This window comes from Sinohyriopsis cumingii, chromosome 18 (genome assembly GCF_028554795.1).
Source record: "Sinohyriopsis cumingii isolate HCF-2022 chromosome 18, ASM2855479v2, whole genome shotgun sequence".
In the NCBI taxonomy this organism is placed as follows: Eukaryota; Metazoa; Mollusca; class Bivalvia; order Unionida; family Unionidae; genus Sinohyriopsis; species Sinohyriopsis cumingii.
In genome coordinates, this window is record NC_142978.1 from 36,767,222 (window position 1) to 36,773,508 (window position 6,287).

The following is a 6,287-nucleotide window of genomic DNA, read 5'->3' on the forward strand; positions in this document are numbered from 1 at the left end:
ACATGTTACAAATGGTCATATGGGAGTCGTTGTGGAATGAAAATAGTGACTGTGCAAACAAGAAGAGTGATGATGTGTTGAAAACAATTAAGAAAAACTTCCACTTTAACTGAGGGAAATAATTTACAAGTTGTATGTGCAAGTGAACGTGTTTGAGAAAATGTTAGAAAAAAATACTCAAGTGATTTTGAAAATGATTCAAAGAGAAATGAATAGAAGATTGCATAGGAAGCATTGCTTCATCCTTAATTGGCAAGATTCCATAATGAGTTTATATGGTGTGAAAATGTATGAGTGACGGAAAGGGAAGTCAAAGATTTGAAAAACTGATTGATTTGAAAGATAGATTTAATTGGAAAGTGTGGACAGAAAAGACAGCGAAAGTTCATGGCTTTACATGTGGCTAAAAGTACTACAAGGCGAGGAAATATGTACAGACTTCACACGGATAAACTGAAGTATGGAGAGATCATGAAGTAAATGGGAAATAGGAGTTTATAAAATTAAGCGTGTTGAGTAATAAAAAGTTTGTACAGTAGTTCGCATATGGATATAGAGATGAATATGTTCATAACTTGTAAATATGTTTGTTCTATGTCCAATTGTTATGTATTAAATGAATAATGCTTAGACAAAAGCACAGGTCGTGGAGATTGTGTATGTAATTGAATAAATGTTTTGTACCCATACAAGATAATACTTTTCTTTTTTGAGTCTCTACTCTTTCTATGAGTCCTTTTTTGAAATATCTCTGTCTTTTTCTGTGTCTTTCTATCTTCTATGACTTTGAAGGTGACATCCCTTCGATAAAAACTTACCACGAAAGAGAAAATTTGGAAGAACAAAAAAAAACAAGTCGGTGTCATCAAGAGTGCTAGAGACAGTAACGTGCCGTTAGGACACGTGCGTACTCCAGTAAACCACTTTACTCGGCAACGATGTCTCCTTCTCTGAGTCACTTCAACTTTGTCGTTGTCGACCATGCCTACCTACCCCGATTTAAAACCCGTGTTTCTTCATTTGATATTTCTGTTAAAAATAATAAACCCATTTTTTAAACGACAACCATTATTCGACAGCAGCATCGACGTCCGCTGCTCTTACCATTGTTGCTGCATCTAGAAAGATGATCTTTCCAAAGACCAAAGTATGAGACAGAGCAATTACGTTTTGACAATTAGTGCATGTATCTAAACAACAATTGTCAAGCCCCTTTGTTCCACTTCTGTTTGCGATAATAACATGTGATACTTCACATTTTCCGATCTGGATGTTTCCAAACCGTACAAAAGTTATATGACTTTAGCTTTTGACACTTGTACAGACTCTTCGCTTTATAACTGTCAAAAGAAAAATATTTCTCAATTGTTACCATTTTCCAAAACACGCCCACACTTGCAGCTTTAATAGAAATCCGTATTTTTTTTTAAATTTGTGGATATTCCACAACTCGTCCCAGCATACAGAGCTGGTTAAGAATATTAGGCATATCCCCTTAATTGTTCAGAAATATCAAAGCTTTTATGTGTATTTTCCATGTTCCACCCTTTGTTAGTCTTTGGATACGCTCCAAAAAAACCAAAAAAAACAACAGAAACAATTTTGAAAAATATTAATTCTGAATTAAGGTTTCTCCCTATTTATACATGTTTTCAAGTTATTGGTGCATGGCAGATTACATCCACATACCTTTTCAAAGTGAGATGCATATCTACACATGTCATTGCTGTTCTTAAATTCGTTTTTGTTGGTTAGTCATCGTTAATCTTTAATTTTAATTTTTATGCATTTCTTTTTTATAGAAGATTTAAGGTTTTCCATTGTTGCAACGGTATTTATGTTGTTTAGTCTGTTGCTGAAAATATCGATAGCAAAGTGCTTAAGTTTGTTCAGTTTTCCTATTTCAAGCACTACAAAAGGATACCAAGTTTGTCAATCAATCAATTAAAAGATTTAAGTCGATTACGCAACTAGTGCTTTCGCGACTGCTTAAGTCTCGAAGGTCGAGTTTTTCAATTGAATGGGTCTTTATTAATGGAGCCACTACAGTCCCGCTTTTATGTGCGAATGTTGCACTTTTTAATTCATGAACATGTCCGGCCGAGGTAAGGAGGCAAGGGACCCGCGGGACGCGAAACGCCACAGGAAAGCTGTACGCCCAGAAACGGCAACGTGCGTAAGAACAAATCAAGTCCAGTTGTACTAGTGGACGGAAATCTATTCCAGTGGTGTGTAAGCCACTCGTGTAATTTTCCTAATCCTTTGAGTTGTGTAATTTAATTACTATTTTTAATTAAAGTTGGAATTAGGTGTACATGGTGTTCTTCTGATTTTCCGAAATGTTGTCAATCAGCTGGGTGTCAGGCACCCTATACATGTTTGGGTCACGCTGTATTTAATTTCGGTTTTCACTTTTGATGGTGGTATTCAAAGGACCGAATTAGGGTTGTGGGGATAGAGCTTTTATCGAAAGAGGTCTTCAATAACCAAAGGAAGAACTTCATATAAATTGGCAATTTGAATATCGATGTCCGTTTTCTTCTTTACTACTTTTTCATTCTGTGTTACCTCCTTTCTTCTTCTTCCTGTTGTAGTGTTTTGCTGTTTTGCTTGAGTTTGCTGTTCTGCTTCGAATCGACTCCCATTGCCTTTGATCTTAATGTTTGAAACTATTCTTTTATCGCCATGATTCTTTGTTTAATAGCTATATTGAATTTGGAAGGTATATTGTGCCCTTTTTGTTGTATAAATTGGTATGTTTGGTCTGAGTATCAGTGTTGGATTTACATGTCATCTTAATAAATGGGGATTGTGTTGTTGTAGCTTATTTAGTTCCGCCTTGTGTGTGTGTGTGGGGGGGGGGGGGGGCTGATGACTGGACATATGTCACCTTATAGTATTAAGATCGTTGGGGCCTAAGAATTTGTTTGTTTATTTATATCTTACCACTCTTGTCGTGTGTATCGGGGCATGATGGCCGGTGTTTGCCACTTTTATAATATGTATACATAGTTATGGGAATATATGTGTTGTTCCTCTCAGACCATGATGGTTAGTAATGTGTTAGCTGCATGCCTACATGCGAAAAAGCTCACAAAAGACACACACACACAACAGCAACAACAACAACAACCATGGGCTTACGCTTCAGCTAGCAGTCTTACCTTACTGCTTTAGCCCTTCGATTAATTGTTATTATAATTACTTGTCCAAAAATTCAGGGTATGTTGTAGGGGCATTAATTTTATTTTAGTAATCTTGGAAACCGACTCGTTGATTATGGTATCTGGGACAGGTGTTGAATACGTGGTCCAGTGTTTCTGCAGGAGGGCAATGTGGACAATTAATAGTTTGGTTCAATTCCTTCCTGAGATGTTTCCCAAAGCTGTTTCGGAATAAAGTTTTTCCTGTTTTGATCCTATTGATTATTAGGATGTCCACGATTTCCAGGATTTTAGGTGTCTTGATTACCCTTGTGACCTCTTTTTGCAGTTGGTATAAATGTCTACCCTTGTTGGTGTTGTCCCAGAGCTGCTGCCATTTTTTGTTCATTTTGGTTCTTATCTGGCTATATATCTCATACACACCGTAGTTAAGTGGTTATGTTGTATTGTTCAGGAGACTGTATTTCGCCCTTCGTTCAACTTTATCATTGCCAATCAAGTCTGTCATGAAAGAGGATTGAAATTCTTAGTTTACACGGACGTGAAGGAAAACATCCCCTTTGTTACACCAGATAGCTGTCGTTGTGTTCATTGTAATCATGCTTGCCGTATATTTTTGTCATTGAACAGTTTTTATTCTTCTTAAGTAAATACATGAATCGATGGACGGACAGCTGAAGTCATCATCTTTGATGTTCACTGTACTTTCGCTTCTTCACTTCATACAAACGTCAAATTGTATATGGGTGTTAATTCGCCATGGGCGATCACAATTAAATATACCAATAGTAGTGGCACCAGCTAGAAGAAGAAATGGTGTTATTTCTCCTCGCAGTAGTGCCTAGCATACGGAACGTGCTTAACGCTCAAACAAGATGCCGCTGACACAATGAACAGAAGGCCGGGAGAATTGAAGCGTAATCTCCAATCGTTGCGAGTCTGCCTGATGTTAAGGTGGTAGGGGAGAGATTTTATGCACAAACTTAATGCCGCATTGATCGGTTCAGTGTAACGTATATTTAATTTAATTTATATCTGATTTAATTTGTGTTTGATTTCATTTGATTGTTTGTGGGTTTTGGAAACTTTTTATTTTCTTTACATGTCAATGTAATGTAATTTTGATTACTAGGAATTGGATATTTTCCGGAAAATTCAATTTGACCTGAATCTTTTCTTAAATGCCTAACAATAGAAAAACTGTTTCTTTTTTGGACTTAGTTCCTGGCCTTGATTGAGGGTCAAGTAAACAACTTTTTTTTCGGAGTACAATGATTGGTTCTTATCGAGGATATGCTAGGGCCACTTGATTTTTATTTGTAAACATAATCACGTGATCTTTTATTTTACAATTAGGCATTTCCAAAATTGCGAAATACTTAGTATTATAAGTGATGTTTAGAGAGAGAGATCCCAGAGTTGTGGGCTTTTAAACACTTGATATCAAGTTCTTTTCTTCTGTTGTGACAAGTATTGAAGTTTTGAGTTTTTGAGTTATATGCTAATTTTTCTTCATATTGTTTGGACTCTAAAAGATTAATTCTGGAAATAGTATTGTATTCATACAGGATTCTTGAACAAATACACTTTTTGAATAATTCTTTGGATTTCCAAAACTGGAGGATTAATTTTTTTGTTTTTACAAGGAAATGTACACTTCAACACATTACAGGTTACATCATACGTCATCGCCTTCCATCTTGGATTCTTCGTCGGGACTCGAATTTGAATTCGTTAGAACATTTTACTATTAGGACTTCTAAAATATTATTCGTGGATTATTCTTGGATTATTTTTGGATTTGATTCTTGAAACCGTAAGTTTTTCTTTTAATTTTAAATTTCTTTACAAGGAAAAAAATTATTTGTCAAAAATTTCAAAGCTTGTTGTTATCACTCTTTTTTGTGTTACTGTTTATTCAAGCTTAAACACGTAACACTAGTATAACAAAATCATAAAAAACAAAATACTCAGGTGAGGTCTAAAAGGATCACATTTGTGGATAGCAAAAAAAAACAAACAACATATTAATATTATTCACTTGACCAGAGAAGTCAATGGCAGTTCATAGCGAAAGAAGTTTATGTACCCCAATCCCAAATTTATACCTGTATTTTTTCACGTCCGAAGGTCATATTTGGACAAAATGTGAGGCTCACAGTACAAAGACAAGCCCTTTTCCTAGGTGATAATTCTGCAAAACGTTGGGTACTAAACATGCTGATGCACTTAAAAATAGTTGTCATCCTAGCCGTTTTTGAGATTGTCTACTTGCCCTGAACCCAAGTGTTATCTGTTATGGACTATTAGCTCTTCTTCCTAGCCGACTATTGGTATTTCACTATCTACATAGTGTAACTATGGGAGGTGTACATGCCTCACATTAGTTTCAAGAACAACACAAGCCCAAAACACCTAGTTCACAAAATTATCTATATATTTAATTAGTAAACAATAATAGCGGAAAAAGTCACATGAAAGCCTTAAGTTAAAAAAATGACAGGGGCCAATTTACGAAACTATCCCCTGCCATGAAAGAATTCCTCTGTTCGTTGAACGGATTCTGAAACTCTAGTTACGTTTCGCTGCACTTAAGTCAGCGTTATTAGAAGGCGTTAGCGCTCTTTAATGGTTTTTGAAACACTTGACAAGAAGAGGCTCTTGTCTCATTTAAAAGAAACACGGCGTAACAAAACTGTTTCCTCAAAATGCTTGCAATCTCAATACGTAGCACAGGCAAATGCTTAATTAAATCAACGGGAGGATAGTTGAGATATAGTGTCAGACAAGGGTCCGACTACTCCCTTCCCCGAAATGGCCGGACAATAAGGTATCGCTCGATCTGAAGAATCCAAGCCATAACCCTCAAACAAATTTATACAATGTGTATTATCTCCACACATGACAAAAGGTGACTTCAAGATAAACATCATTAAAATGTTTTTGTGCAAGCTATACTTCAAATAAGCTAGGCGTTGTGTAAGCTATACCTTGAATAAGCTGGGCGATGAGTAAGTTAGACTGATCTGCTGATATTTTTGCATCGGTAATATGCATGTGTCGTATTTATTAATTAATGATGGTTTCTTAAGGAATAGTGGCTTACTCGAATTGTGAGAAGCA